A 16294-nucleotide genomic window follows, 5' to 3' on the forward strand; every position below is an offset into this window, starting at 1 on the left:
AGCATTTGTTAGATGCAAGAAGAGGATGTTGGAGTTTCATTTAGATGAGGACTCAGCTAAGTAATAGCTAGCTCCATTTAAGTAGGTGCTGCATATAGTGTGCCTGCTGGATTGGGAAGGGGGCTGTAGGCTGTAAGTTTCAAGTTCAGCCCTGCTTGGCTATGCTACTCTGAGCCACTTCACCATCCAGCTACAAATATGGAAATTGCTTAACTACACTTTACTCATTGCATGGAGTACACTACAGGAAGTTACTAAATAAAATAAAATGATATTCCCAACATTAGCACAGCTGCCCTATGTGTCCAGAATGTGTTCACTCATTGCTTTTGAATTTGCATACCCCCTCCATGTCTATGTTGCTTGTCATTCAGGTTCTCATTCCCAAAGATATGAAGATTCCATTCAAATTGGCCCCTGGGTGAGTGGGGCCCGTGCTGGACTGGCTCACCATCCATGGTTGGTTCATGCCTGGTACCCAGTACTTCCGGGATTGTCTCCAGCCCCAACACTCTTGAACTAGCAGGTTTCAGAATGCTATGTACAATGAGGATTAGTTCATACTGTGGACCTTTTTACCAGTTATCATTTGGCAGTGTCATTTAGCGGCTAAAGTACTGGACTGTTAAACACAAGGATGTGTTTTACACCCTCACTTTTCACTCACACACTCCCTAAGCAGGTGGCACAGTGGTAATGCTGCTGCCTCACAGTAAGGAGACCTGGGTTCGCTTCCCGGGTCATCCCTGCATGGAGTTTGTATCTTCTCCCACAGTCCAAAGACATGCAAGTTAGTTGCATTGGTGATCCTAAATTGTCCTTGGTGTGTGTGGCACCCTGCCCAGGGTTTGTTCCTGCCTTGTGCCCTGTGCTGGCTGGGACTGGCTCAAGCAGACCCTTGTGTCCCTGTGTTAGGGTATAGAAGGTTGGACGATGACTGACTTCCTAAGCAAGACACTTCACATAGATGACTTCCACATATTGACTCTGTTATGAAGTCTTGGCACTCTTACTAGGTAAGGTAGCCAAGTAATTAAAGGATTTAACCCAAAATCATAGGAATGTGGGTTCAGTTCTCACCTCTGATTTATTATGTTAGCCAGAACAAGTTATTTTACCAGAAGTTACTCTGAATGTGACCAAGCTATCAAGTCTTCTCATGGTTACTAGTAGGGATGGCCAAAAAGTAAAATATGAACTGTCAAGTCTGTTGTCTTTTAATAGCGAAAAAGTTACTTTTAAATCTTGGAAAATGAGTTCTCCTGCTCAGTATTAGACTAATAATGTCACCAGTCTGCTCTTCTATTTCAGCTTACAATGAAAATGGCTGCATCGTCTCACAGCTCAGTTTTTTAAACACTGCCACACAAAAGAGTACTTTTTGCTATTAATAGTAGAAAAATGTGACTGTTCTCCTTCAACTGTTTAGACTACAAACTATAAGGATGTGCGTTTAAACCCTAACTCTGACTTACTGAGCAAGGCTCTTCATCTGCGTGAGCTCTCAATTTGAACCTGATGCTGAGTCTTGACATTTTTGCCAGGCAGGATGGCCAAACAGTTATGGGACTGGATCCCAAACTATAAAGATGTGATGGGATTAATCCCTTGCTCTGGCTTTGTGAACACATCACCTGTATGAGCTGTCAGTGTGAATCTACCACTCACTCTTCTGGTCTTGGCAAGATGTGTGGCCAAGTAGTTAAAGCATTGGACCACAAAATACAAGATTGCTCATTTGCTCCTCACCTCAGACTCACTTTGTCACCATTTACCTACCAGTCCTTCGGCCTACTTGAGTGGTGTAATAGCATTTTGCTTGTTTACGAAAAAGAGCGAAATAAAATAAAGATTAGATCTGCTACCCAGTCTTGTGACTTTTACTGGGCAGAACACCAGACCAATAGGATGTGCATTCAGTCCCTAGCTGTGACTTATTTTGCGATCTAATTTTGCTAGTCAATCCACTTGCATGATCTGCAGATGTGAACGTGTCACTCAGTACTGTGTGTTTTGCTCGGGAGAGTGATGGAGATGTTAAAACACAAGGATGCTGGTTCAGTCCTCTCCTCAGACTCACTTTGAAACTCCATACAACATAGAAAAGTGGTAACAGATTTATAGAACATGCATTTTGACTTTGGATATTGTTCTGATGAATACAAAAAAAATTACAACACACCATCGTATCTAGTCTTACGACTTTTGGTAGGCTCTGTGGTCTAGTAACTAAGCAATGTGAACTATAATTCAATTTAATTTCCTTCATTTTTGTATTGAGCTTTTCACTGAGTGTAGGCTCAGGGTGCTGCAGCAAGTTCACAGGTAAAAAATTACTAATTTCAAAGTGCATACACATAAAGATGTGTTTAAACATTGTGGACTATGGCCGGCCAATACCCCCAGGCCGCCAAGTGGAGCCCTCCCTGCAGCATGGAGGTGCCCCGAATACCAGAAGAGAATTATGGACAATGGAGTTTTCATCCACAGCCCTGCTGGATACCACAAAGGCCACTAGAAGGCGCTGCAGGGAGGAGCAATGAGTATTTTGCATACAACCAGGAAGTGCGTCCTAGTCACATGGACAAAGGGAATGACGTGCTTCCGGGTTGAAGAAGAAGAGTTTTCATCTGACCCGGAGGTGCTAATAAGTCACATGGACAGGGGTTCAGAAGCACTTCCAGGTCATGAACTATAAAGGCCGGGGAAAGATACCAGACAACGAGCTGAGCTGGGTGGCAGGGTGGCAACGCATCTTGGAGTGGAGGATTGTGATTGTTTATTAGTATTGTATTTGTTAATGAGTATTGTGGAGAGGAGGGTGCTTTGTGCACTATATATTAATAAAAACTTTTATCTGGTGTCTGGCGTCTGATCTGAGGGTTCAAGGAGACGACAGCGCCCCCTACCTGTCACAACATCTAGTAAAAAATCGGGAGTGGTCTCCCCTAGACTTTCTCGTATACTCAGGTATATTTGAGGAGTAAACCACAAGACAATGATTATATTTTTAAATTATGTACATTAAAGAACTTATCAACAACAAATCAAATCAAATTAATAATATATTGAACAATTATTATAAAAGTAAAGTTGAATAAATTGGATTCTGCAGCTGCATGAATAAAAGGTAAAGTACCACTTCCGGGTGGCAGAAATCGCCCAAAAGTTGAAAGAAATTTACGTTTTGTACTTAACACAAAATGCAAAGTGTACTCAAGTTATCGTGTTTACATATAGACACACAGACACACACAATATTTCAAAAATGGTATTTCAGATTCAGGGTGGCCTAAAACATTGAGATTCATCAAAATCTCGACATCGAATCTTTGGACGATTGCAATACTTTCCCTATACTTCATATATGAGAAAGTAAAAAAGCAGGTACCAACTGATTAATATAAATGCAGTAGAATAGGGGTGTCCACCTCCGATCCTGGAGGGCCACATTGGCTTGCAAGCTTTCTTTCCTGCTACTTTCTTAATCATTAGACCAGTTTCTGCTGTTAATTGACATTTTTTTCCCTTCAGTATAATTGTCTTGGTTTAAGACTCGGTCCTCTGAATTGCTTCTTTTTTCCTTAAATGGCAGTCAAACAAAAACAAGATCTGATGTGAGCTAACAGATGACAAGCTCAGTTGGGGCTTCAAACACCAACCAATTTCACTCCAAACAGTTTCTTAATTAGAAGTCAATTCTTGTTGTTTAATTAAACCTTTTTATTTAATTCCATGGCTTGCTGGTACTTGCATTCTGCCTCAGTATACATTTCCAAAACTGATGATTTTTCTTTTTACTAAAAGAATTGTCAAAATGTTTTGTTAACCTGAGCATATCAGCTTTACTGAGACCTTCCCTTTTCTTTATTTTCAGATATTATATAATGGACACTGGTTAGCTAGTCATGTTTTGGCTCATTTGTGTCTCATTATTGTTTGACTGCTATTTAAAGAAAAAAGAAACAATTAAGGGGTCTGAGTCTTAAATAGAAAGCTAATTAAAATTAAAGCAAAAGAGTTAATTAGAAACAAAAACTGGCTGCTAATTAAGAAAATGGCTAGAATGCAAACCTACAGCCACTGCGACCTTCCAGGATTGGAGTAGGACACCCCTGCTATAGAAGCTAACAATGTCTGTTTTGACAACTGCACATTCACAATACACATTTTATTATACAAAATACCTTGTAAAAGGCTACTTTGTAACATTTGCAAACACAACACAATTATTCTTCTCTCTCTTTCTCCTTCCACTCCTGTAGGCCAGCGTTATCCTCCTTCACGTAGTTTTGACTTGCCTGGATGAGTGTCTTTTATGATGGACCCAGGGATGCAGCCATCTAACATAATGGGGACCCTGTTAGGACTACAGGCTATCTCCCCCTGTCTTTCCATCACACTGGCCTGGTCCAACTCCATGGGAATGACAGTATGCCACTTGTGCAATTACATCTTCTTCCACTCATTTGCCACCTAAGCCTTCTGGCCAGGTAAGGGAACGGCAGCCATCCTAGCAGGGAAGCTACTGTCCATTAATGTTAGAGTCGCCACAGATGAAGACCTTGTGTGAAAACGAGCACTTCATGTGAATTCCAAAAGTGCAGTCTGGTAACTTTTTAAAATGGGTAAAGCAGTTTACTGGTAAATCTGTATATGTGTGCATTATGTAATTAGTAATTTGTAAAGTTTTGAAATGCATTCATCCTGTGAGGTTGATGCAGTGCTCTGAACCTGAACCTGAACCTGAAAAATGTAAAAAAGTAAAAATAAAACAAATATGTTGGTTCCACAATGACATCTGACTTTGACCCTGAATAAGTCATTTCACCTGCTCCTTTTTTACATTCTAGGTGTGAATTAGTAGTTTAGAGCACCAGGCTGTAAAGCTCAATGATGACTGTTCAGACCTCATCCTCTTATCCTATGTCCACACTACTACATTTTCACTTAGTCATAGCTGTCCATTGATCTGACGATGATGTTGTCTGTCCATTTTTACATCTTTGTCACTCCCACTCTTTTGTGAACGCTGGTAGGAGAGTAGCCCAATTCAGGAAAGGCAGACATGGGCGAAGTTCCCCCAGGCATGGTGGGAGGATGTTGATAGTGATGTCAAGCCACTCTTTTCTCCTCTTGTTGATAGGTAACAGACTTCTTCAATTGCAGTCTGTCTCCAAAGCTAGCAATCCTCAGCAAGGTTCTCAGTCTGCCTATATGGAATGGAGCAAGCCTTGAGTAAACCTTCAAGTAATCCTTTAAGCATTTCTTTGAGCCACTCTGAGGTTGGGATCCTTTAGTGAGTTCACCATGTGAGACCATGATCCTCATAGAGATACAGGTAACGAGTGCCATGGGTGTGGGTGGTAAGAGAAGCCAGTATATGCTTTGGGGGACACACATTCACCTGTTTCACTTTGCGATGGTTATAAGAAAGAGATAAAGGAAAAAAAAAGGTTTTATGAAATGTACCATCAATGCGGGCTTCATGCTCACTATGGTCATTTTATTTATTTATTTGTCTTTCATTACACTAGCTGAGAGGTTGCTCTGTACACGCACTTAAAGAGCCGTTGTCAAATTTAAACATGGCACACTGTCCGTACTGTAACGCGAGATTGCATGGGTAGACAGAAGACTGAGTATTTTTGGGTGCAGTGAGTGTCAGGTTTATTTTGATGGGATAGGTTGGGTTTATTGTTGGTGTCTTGTGACTTGAGGGTTGGTGATATAATAAAAGTATCCATTAAAGGTGTTAACGTCAGTTTTGTTTTTGTTTTTGTCATTGTCATGATTTAGATAATGTGATTATTCCCCCCTTTCCCCCCCAAGGATAAGAATGGGGATGCCTTATTGAAGTGAACCACTAGATGGGAGAGATTTAGGTTATTTATGGATGAGTAGACAAGAGGGAGAGGGATGAGCTGCACTTCAGAAAAGTGGTAGATGAGAGTGTTGAAAAAACTGAGGGGACAGTAGAGAGAGATTGTGTGGCTCAGTGGCTGGTGGGTTCTGGGTATTTTTTATTTTTTTAATTTCTCTTCACTCTATATATGTTTGCACCCTAAAAGCTACAAAAGAGGATTGGTTGTAATAAACTGTAACTTCTTTGGTTTTAACATCATGGCATGTCTGAATTGTTTTTCTTTTCGACTACGGTCACGGTCAGTCCCGACTAAAAGCAGTACATCTACTGTCGCATGTGGGTAACGACACACCATACAGGACCATGCAGTAAATTTCTGAAATAAATGAGAGGCTGCATATTTTCTACTGGAAAACATGTTAGAACACTCCATCATGCACATTAATGTGTTTTCTCCACAAGAAAGCTCAGTACATGGAAATGGTTGCTACCGTCCCCACCCTATCCCTTTGCTGTTAGCTAACAACCACCACATCCTAGCTGAGGATATGCACCCTTTTACACTATAGATTTTTTTTAAAATACTAAATGACGAGCAGATGTATGCAGAAAATTAATATAGGAACACACTTTGAGAGTTTCGCTGCAAATTCAATTTTATTTGAACTGTTTCACTCATCACTGTTTGTTGCCATTTACATTGAAATGTGCCAAACACATTCAAGTCTGTAAAACCATTCAAACTGCATAAAGTACCAGACAATTCAAACTGAATATGCTGGGTTCGCCAAGTATTTTCTTGGAACAACACCTTGTGATGCTTTTCAAGGCGAGCGTGACATCATAGATCTGAAGCTACCATATTGGATGGGGATGTCACTACCTAATTGTGCCTGCACAGAATGTTCCTGCATTTAAATTGCAGGGTAACTCTACCTTCAGTTTTACACTTTGTGTATGTGTGATACCACAACCTGATTGGTACTCCAGCAAGATTTACAACACACATACATTTAAAAAAAAGAAAAAAAAAACTCACCATATTGTTATTGAAGGAGTACAATAGCTGGCCATAATGAGAATATTATTAGTATTGATGTAAAATAATCATTGTTGACGATTACATAACACTGATCCCTGACCGCAGACTCACTTAGCGCAGGCTTCGTGGCTAATTGTGCATGCCAACGAAATGTATGTACAATTAGCCGGGCAGTGAGGCAGAGAATCAAATCAAACCTTAAAGGAGCTCGACCTCTCCCCTTCCTAGTGTCAGAAAAAAAAACGTGAAATAATAAACTTAATAATTTCAAAAGATTCCTATTTACAAGGTGTTTGTTTTCTTGATGGAAGAAAAAAGTGTGAAGCATCTGCAGAGGTAGAGCGGAAACAAAACAGATGTGTCAACTGCATGCAGTATGACTACAAAACAATGCTACCGGGCTTGGCCAATTAGTGCCGCAAAGATCGGAACTCGATGAGTGCAATGATTTTTTTTTTTTTACATATTGCAAGTTTATGGCCATTTGTTGTCTTTTGTTGTTTGAGGCACAAATGTGCAGTGGTTAGCAATGCAACCTCACAGCTCAGGTCCTATTTTCCTGGCCACAATGATCAGTCCCACATATTTGGCAGACACTTCCATAGCCCCCCCTAGACATTTAAAAAAACCATTACACCATTATGATCCACTACTTCATTTCCTCATTCCTCGTTGTCTTTAATGCATTTCCCTGAGTTTGGTGAAGTTCCTCAATATGAAGTGAACTCATCACTATTGAACAAGTAGCCAGGCTGTTAGAATGTACCCCATGTCACACACGTGTGCATAGGAGGCAGCTGAAGGGTTTAGAGATGAATGATAATACATCTGCCCTTGTGTACTGACGCTCTTTCTAAGTTCCCTGCAGGCCTTTCCCGGGAAATCCCACCAGGAGCCACTGCCTTGACTCAGGACACATCATTTCCGGTCCCGGTCCCGAGGACAACATCACTTCTCCAAAACTTCCTATAAAGCCTCACACCTTTTCCCTGGAATGCAGTTCTGTTTCGGACTCTGTCTTGTAAACTTGACTAAAACTATGAATCATTTGCTTTTGCAGCCAGGATACCAAATTAAAAGGGTGGCTGCCCCAAACCTTGCCATGTCTCTTGTCTCTTCTTCTCACATAAGACCTCCAATTCAAACATCTGTCTGAATTCTTCATCTGACTGAGAGTGAAGGTCTTCACCTGACTGGGTTCCAGTTATAAACCTGTTATGGAACCTTGTTACTTTTACTATGCAGTGCAGTCTAGTAGCTAAGCAAGTGGACTATACACCACAGGGATGCAGGTTTTGTACTAAATTATGTGACCATTTCACTGTATTTGTGAACCTGGAATGGAATTTGTGATGAATAGATGCTGCAAGAAATTATTAAAATACAGGGGCAGACAATATAGCCTAGTGGTCAAGGTATTGCGCTATAAAGTCAGGTCAGTCACTGTCACTGGTACATGGTTTTGAGCCAGCTGAGTCCACTCACCAGCTGAAAATTTCAATTCAGTTCAATGTTGTTTAATTACACACACTTTAGGTTAGTGTGCTTCGTAATAATGAAAATATTGCATAAAAAATAGCAGTGCAACATAAACAGAAAACACAATGTTCAGATTCATCTACAAGGCGTTCTTGAGTCCAAATTTCAGCTGTCCTGGGATCATCCATCCATTATCCAACCCGCTATATCCTAACTACAGGGTCACGGGGTCTGCTGGAGCCAATCCCAGCCAACACATGGTGCAAGGCAGTAAACAAACCCTGGGCAGGGCACCCCCCCCAAGCACACACTAGGGACAATTTAGAATTGCTAATCCACCTAACATGTCTTTGGACTGTGGGAGGAAACCCATCCAGACACAGGGAGAACATGCAAACTCCACACAGGGAGGGAAGCGAACCCAGGTCTCCTAAGTGTGAGGCAGCAGCGCTACCCACTGCTCCACCGTGCCACCCTGCTGGGATCATTCTGTAGGCAAATGGCCCCAATTTCACCAAACAGAAGATGCAGAAAACAGGGCCTTCATCTGTAAAGATGTGTCCACCCCTAGGCAGACCAAGCAGCTATCCTGGAACTTGTGATTTGTAATGCATCTTGAGAAAGTGAGGTAGCTGGGGAAAAAGTCTACCACTAGTGGCAATAATAAAGTCCCAGCGAGTAGCAGACTGGTTTTGTGTATGGGTGCCGGCTGGCATGCGGGGTGAGATAGAGGACAAGACCTTGTTACAGTCTAGAGCAGACATTACGAGTTATCAAATATAAATATCTAAAAGCAATTAAATAAACACCCACCAGCTTAGTGAAAATGTTTCTGGCCCAGGGGCTACTGAATAATTTGCAGGTCTGCTTTGCTCCTGTTCAAGCAGTGTAACTGTTTGCAATCTCCTGCCTCGATCAGTTTTAAATTTACACCTTATTTACATAGGGCTTTGCGTGGGCAATTCTAATTATTAACTTACTGAAGAAAAAAAAAAATCAGCCTACTTCCATGTTGCTGGAGATATGTGGCTCAGAAAGAACCTGAAAGGGTGTGTGACATTCATCTAAACAAAAAGTGAGAGTCAGAGTCGTAGCACAAAAGGTTGGCATGGAAAACACGGGCTGTCTTAAAGGGGCTGACAGGATGTCATGAAAAAGCATGAGATCTGATGAGAGAGTGCTGATTGATAAAGGTTCACTTCTGCTTATCACTGTGGCTTCTTACAAAATAAAGAAAAAAAAGCATAGCATCGTTTCACTTTTCTTACCAGGAAAATTCTTCCTTATCTCCAATTTAATAGTTCATGTTGCATTTACAACATATTAAAAGTAATGAGGACTTTTTGACAAACAACATTAATTCACAAGATATTCTTATTGACATCACAGCGGACAAGGACCAGGGCAGCAATTTGGGTTCAATTATAGAATAGGTTAGTGTGTGTGTGCATGGATGTGTGTGCGTGGTATCTGTCCCTGGCCCTGTCTTCCACATCCTGAACATGGCCATAAGACTGGTGGATGACTTTAAACAGACCTGGCATAAATGAGAGGAGGTGTGTATGTGAGTGTGTCTGCTGTGGGGCTAACATGAACACAATGATCACTCAACACAGCAGAGTGTAGCGCAGGCACCTGGGTAGAGCAATGCATCACTGGCACACCTGAGCTTTCATTATGTTTCTTATTTAGCTGTCATATATTACACTACCTAGATATCAAAAATCTGTTAAATCCTTACAAATATTTTTTTTTTACCACTCATTCAAATAAAGGACAGCAATTAAGACTTTTAATTATTGATCTCTTCAATGGGCAGCATGGTGGCACAGTGGTAGTGCTGCTGCCTTGCAGTTAGGAGACCCGGGTGATCTCTGTGTGGGTTTCCCCCCACAGTCCAAAGACATGTGAATTGGTGATTCTAAATTTTGTCCCAAGTGTGTGTCCTGCCTGGGATTGGCTCCCCGTGACCCTGTGTTTGGATTCAACAGGTTGGTAAATGGATGGATCTCTTCAACACAAGTAATACATTTTAAAGTCCTACTGAATAGTTGTTACTGTTATTAAAATATTTCTATTAAATTGTGCAATTTTATGTGGTATTAATATATTATCACATAACATTTCCATTTTGCAAAATACTTCATTATGATACTATGTAACTAATGTGTAATACATTTATATTGTTAAGTTTTTTGTATTATTTATTACACATAACAATGCATTTGTAGGTTTATGGAGATATTATTGTTACATACTGTATATGAATTCTTTCTAGTATGTGCTAGTCAACATACAACACATTGTCACTCTTCAGCGCCATGATTAGTGAGTAGTGATGAACGAACTCCACAGTGTTCACTTTACCTCAAGTTCAGAGAAATCACAGAAGTGTTTATGAAAATCACCGAACACTGCAAAATGCATTGAAGTCAATGGAAAAATACTAACTGATATAGATTTGACTGGATTATAATGACACAATCATTTTTAAAGTGTCTCTGAGGCCGAGAGAAACATCTGCCAACTATACAGGACCAATTATTGTGGCCTAAAATGTGATCTGAGCTGTGCAACAGCAGTGCCAACTGCTGCACCACCGTGCCTCCATGAGATCAAAGAAGAAAGAACGCATTCATAGGCAAGTAATCATATATTTCGTCAATACAAAGTGGAAATGATGAAATCATAGTCAAAAGTCGCTGGCTCATTCTATTTTTTGAAGTCACTCTGAAGGCTCTCCAAACTATCCATCCTGATGCTTTGCACTTTTTCTTCTATCAAAAAGATATGAATGTCTTGTAAATAGTAATACATTTTTCATTAGTATTACTATTTCATAGAGTCTCCTGTGGTTTGTCAGGCTCCTTCAAGTGGCTAATTATGCATGCATAGGCACCATGCCTCCTTCTCTTATATTGACGTGGAACTTGTAGATCAACCTGAACATTTGAGAAGTAGAGATAACTCATTATTTATAATTTTGAGAACCTGCACTATTTAGTCTCTAATGCAAATGGTCAGCATTATATACCTGGGGGGTGGTCCCATCCAATGTCGGATGTCACCTCTTAATTTCTGTTTGCTTGAACTGAAAAGTTTCCACCTCTCTTCATAGCTCATACCTCTTAGTCCCAGAACCAGCCTAGTCAATTTCTCTGGACTTTGTCTAGTTCTGCTATGTCTTTTTTGTGATATGGAGACCAAAAGTATGCACAATACTCCAAACGATGTCCAACTAGTGAGTTATATAACTAATCAGAACTTTTTTAACTTGTACTCAACTCCATTCTGGATATGACATTAACTTGCGTCCAGCCCTGCAAGTAGGCTTTCCAACCTGCAGGGAATTTTGGGGGTTGCTGGCAGTATCGGCACTCCAGCCACCATAAAATAATTCACACTGTTCCATTTCATCTGGTGCTGAGGTGTCACCCATTGCATGGCTGCACTCAGGTGCAAATCTGGGATCCTGAGGTGGTTTGTCATGTGGTGGGTGCAGCAACATGCTGTATCAGTGCATGCTCCCAACCTCTGTACATATTGTACAATATAACCTACCTTCCTTCTTGATCACTTCTGTACACTGTCTTGATGTACATTATGACGAGTCCACTGTGACTTCCAGGTCCTCTTCAGAAGGGTACTTTCAGATTTCATACCTCCCATTTTATATTCATATCTCATGTTTCTACCTCCTCTATGTAATACCTTACATTGTACAAGTCATAACTGGGAAGTCAAGGTCAGCATGGTTTCTACATCTCGTACAGCGAGTTCAACTCATTTCTTATTGCCTATCAGTCTTTCATATGTGACATCAAGATAAACTACATATAATTAATTCAGTTTTCCAACCAAACTACAGAGAGTTGTAGATGTAACTATTGAACATGTTGAAAATTTACATTTTGAAGTTGGGGTGGCAACAACTGGCTTGTGAGTAAATCACGGAATTTAAGATTAATCACAACATACCTCATACTACAGGATAAGCTTACAGGATAATTGTTTCAGACACTCTTGAAATTAGGAAATCTTTAGAGATTATTGAAAGTGTTTAATCTTGCCCAGAACTGGGCAGATTATTCTGAGGAGAATTTTCAGGTTAAGGGCCTTGCTCAAGGGCCCAACGGAATTACTACCTTCTGGTAGTAATGAGATTTGACCCAGCAACCTTTCGTATGCCAGCACAGATCCTTAACCTTCCATTTATTCCTTAATGGATAAGCAAATGCTGACAAATGACAATAAATTCAAAATGCTTTTTCCATTCTTCTGACTTGGACCAGGCATAATAATGAGAACATCATCCATTAATAGACTCAACAGCAATGACTTCCTGTAGATGCTGCAATATCTTTAGACTTACAAAACTGTTTGATCCAACCCTTCATATCACCTGTTATCTCCATTTAACTCAAAACAATGTAACAGACCCTTAAGATCTCCTTTTTTGCAATCTATTAAATACTGAAGGATCTGGAATTTTGTTTTTGAGTTGCATTCTTTTTTGTTACATAAAATGTTTTGTTACTATGTGGTCTGTGAAGGGCATAGCATAAAATAAAGAATTATTTATGGCTTTATAAGCAATGGAAAGGCAGGGTTACTCGCTGTCCCCATTTTTGTTCTTGCTGGCAATAGACTGGGTCATGAAGGGATCTCTAAGATGAAAGAGAAACGGGATCCATTGGATGCCATGGACTTAGCTGAATGATGTTGACTTTGCAGATGATCTAGCCATTCTCTCTCATACCCAGCAGCAGATGCAGGATAAGACCAGCATTGTCACAACTAACTCAGCAAGCCTGGGCCTCAAAAAGAGCAAAGTCCTCAAAGTTAATTCTGCCAACATGTCCATCATGCTGGAAGGTGAATTGCTGCAAAAGGTGAAGAGTTTCATCTACCTTGGCAAAGTCATTGACAAGAAGGGTGGGACAAATGCCAGCATTACAAACAGAATTGGAAAGATGAGGACAGCATCCCTGCAACTACAGGACAGCTGCGGCTACCAGGGACCTGTAAATAATGACTAAGATTAGAATCTTTAACACCATTGTAAAGTTAGTCCTTTTCTATATCACAGAGACATGAAGGAAAACTCTTGTCTCCACCAGCAAAATCCAGATGAGATGGGTCTTTCACATTTGTTGGCCTAACACCATTAGTAAATTGAAACCATAGCAGTAAACCAGACAAGAGCCAAAAGAGATAGAGATCTCCGAAACTGAAGACAGATAGGCCATACCCTGCACAATCCAGGCCCTAGTACTACCAGACACCCCCTTACATGGCATCCCCAGGGGAAGAGGAGCAGAGGTTAAACAAGAAACACATCACCAAATAGTGCATTTTTTTAAAAAGGTGGCATGCTGCATATTTTTCCACACAACAGTATGCCAAAACACAGCATCCTGAGCATTAGATTTCCCCTTGGGATTAATAAAGTATCTATCTATCTATCTATCTATCTATCTATCTATCTATCTATCTATCTATCTATCTATCTATCTATCTATCTATCTATCTATCTATCTATCTATCTATTACAGTGTTTTCTACACAGGAAGATCTCACTACATGAGAAAGGAACCACCCCACCACCATTCGCCTGTTACCTCAGGGTTAGGTTAGAGAAGAACAGAGTTCCCATAGGCTCCAATCATACTGCTGTAATGGTAAGCTGGGTGTTTTCAGTTCTATGGGTGCTCAGAATGCACTGGCCATCAATACTAACTTGTTTTGGGCTGATACCAAGACTTTTCCTTGTCTTAATAAGACTGAATATTGTTTTTTTTTTGTGATGGGCCCTATTCAAGTTATCTCCATAGCTTAGTTTCTCTTAGGACTGTGCTTATTATTTAGGCAAATGTTCTATGTCTCCCTAAGATTTGACTTTGCCACTATTTCTTTGTTTGTTCTTTATTTTTCTACAGAGAGAGGCTTGTACTGGGTTGTGGCTCCAAAGGGTGTTCTGCAGGGGTGTGCCTGAGGTTCATCCTGTTAGAATTAGGGTTAGGATGTGTGACAAAAAATTAGTCTGGTGATGTTTCTTTTTCACTATAGATCTTTATTTAATTACTAAATGCAGACACATGTATTCTATTTGATCGTTCTGTTACAATTGTATATTTGGTTTGGTATAATGAATTGCCCTTCCTAACAGTTTACAGGCCTCTATTGGTGTCTTTCTGGATACAGGATTAACTCCAGAGCATCCCCAACTAGACACAGTGCCTTGCTCTTGTAAGTCTAAGAGCAACTGAATGGAGTCGGACTGGAAAAATAAATGTAGCGCTTGTGTGATGAAAGCAGCCACAACAGGGCAGTGGGACATCTAAAGGTAATAATGTATGTGAAATAGGAAAATAATTTCAGAGACATTACCAAGGCATCACGAAAATAGGAAAATTATTTAGCAAAACAAATGATCAACAAATGCTAAAGCATAAAATGAATGAGGCTAATTGTGAGAAAGACCAAAGGAGAGTCAGAGAGACAGCTAAAGAATATGGCATCTTCATGCAGTGTGCCTTTCCAAACTGAAAGCACTATATGACATCACTGCAGAATGAGCCAGACGCTGCCTTTCAGAGCAGTTTACTTTTGACACTTATTATTTTTTCTGTTTTACAGTTTTATTTTAATTAAAAACTGCAAAGTGATTTTTTTTTTCTGATTTAATTCTGCCCACATGCCACTTTCATTTCCCGCCTACTCTGAAACCCTGGCTTGCTTTGTTGTAAACACAACAGACTTTTAGTCCTTGTAAGTCTGTGCTATCCTGTGAACAAGAACTCACTTTACCCTGTGTTCAGATGGAGAGTAGGGTATGAGGGCTGGAGGTGAGGTTACCTTCTCTTTGCCTTTCCCAAATGGATCATGCTGACAAACTGTTCTTCATTACAAGCGGATCTCCCAGGTGTCATATCTTGCGCTTGCTGATACCATTTTTGTCACAGCTCCTGGAAGTGTCTCTGTCTGCACAATCATCTGAGACTCTTTTCATGTCACAGTACCTATGTAAGATGTTTATACTTCAATGTTTTTGTCTTCTCTGGTTACAACATATTTCCCCTATGACCCTTTGCTTTTGTTCGGGTGTGTTTCATTTATGTGTATTCTGCTAGTGAGCAATAATCTTTATTTATTGTTTGGAATATTTTTTTGCATCTTGTAATTTGCTGTCAGTGTTGCTAGCACATCTTTGTGCAATACTGTCTTTTGATAGATGGAGGTCCAACGTAGCTGAATTGTTTAGTTTGAATGTGGCAGGTTTAAGCAAGTGTCCATTTATTGTGATCAGAAACAAAAGGTGGAGTCCTATCTGACATCATTTGATTAACGTGTGGTAGTAATGAGCAAATGTCTTTTTCATTTTAATTGAATTGGAAAATAGTACTTAATAAAAAGCTGGGATCTGATTCACAAGAAATCGAACAATCCTTTGTAAAAAAAAATAGGAGTTGTAGCCAATTAAGCTACTTCAGTCTTTTGATTTTTGTCATAAGTCCTTGCAATAAGAAAGAGTGTGATTTTTGGATGCTTCACTGTGAGTGCCATTGGCCTTTAAAGTGCCACCGTGCTGTCACTACTTGGCTACAGGTGATGGCCACGGCCACTGAAAAACCTGAAGGCTGTAAGATATTTCAAAAAGGAAAAAATCCTGAAACAGGACAAAGTAAACCACACAAATGTCAAATGTGTTACTAACACTTTCTTTATGGAAAATGGAGAGGAATGGTCCATGGAGTTTTTTACATGTAAAGTTGGAAGATTGATTGCCAAAACCAAAATGCTAAATAGAATTCAAAGTAAAAAAGACAAAACTAAATTCTTAATTGACTTAAATGTATTTGATTTCCACTTAAGTGTTGTAGGCCTTACATTTCAACCCCATCTTA

This window comes from Polypterus senegalus, chromosome 4 (assembly GCF_016835505.1).
Source record: "Polypterus senegalus isolate Bchr_013 chromosome 4, ASM1683550v1, whole genome shotgun sequence".
NCBI classification, from domain to species: Eukaryota; Metazoa; Chordata; class Cladistia; order Polypteriformes; family Polypteridae; genus Polypterus; species Polypterus senegalus.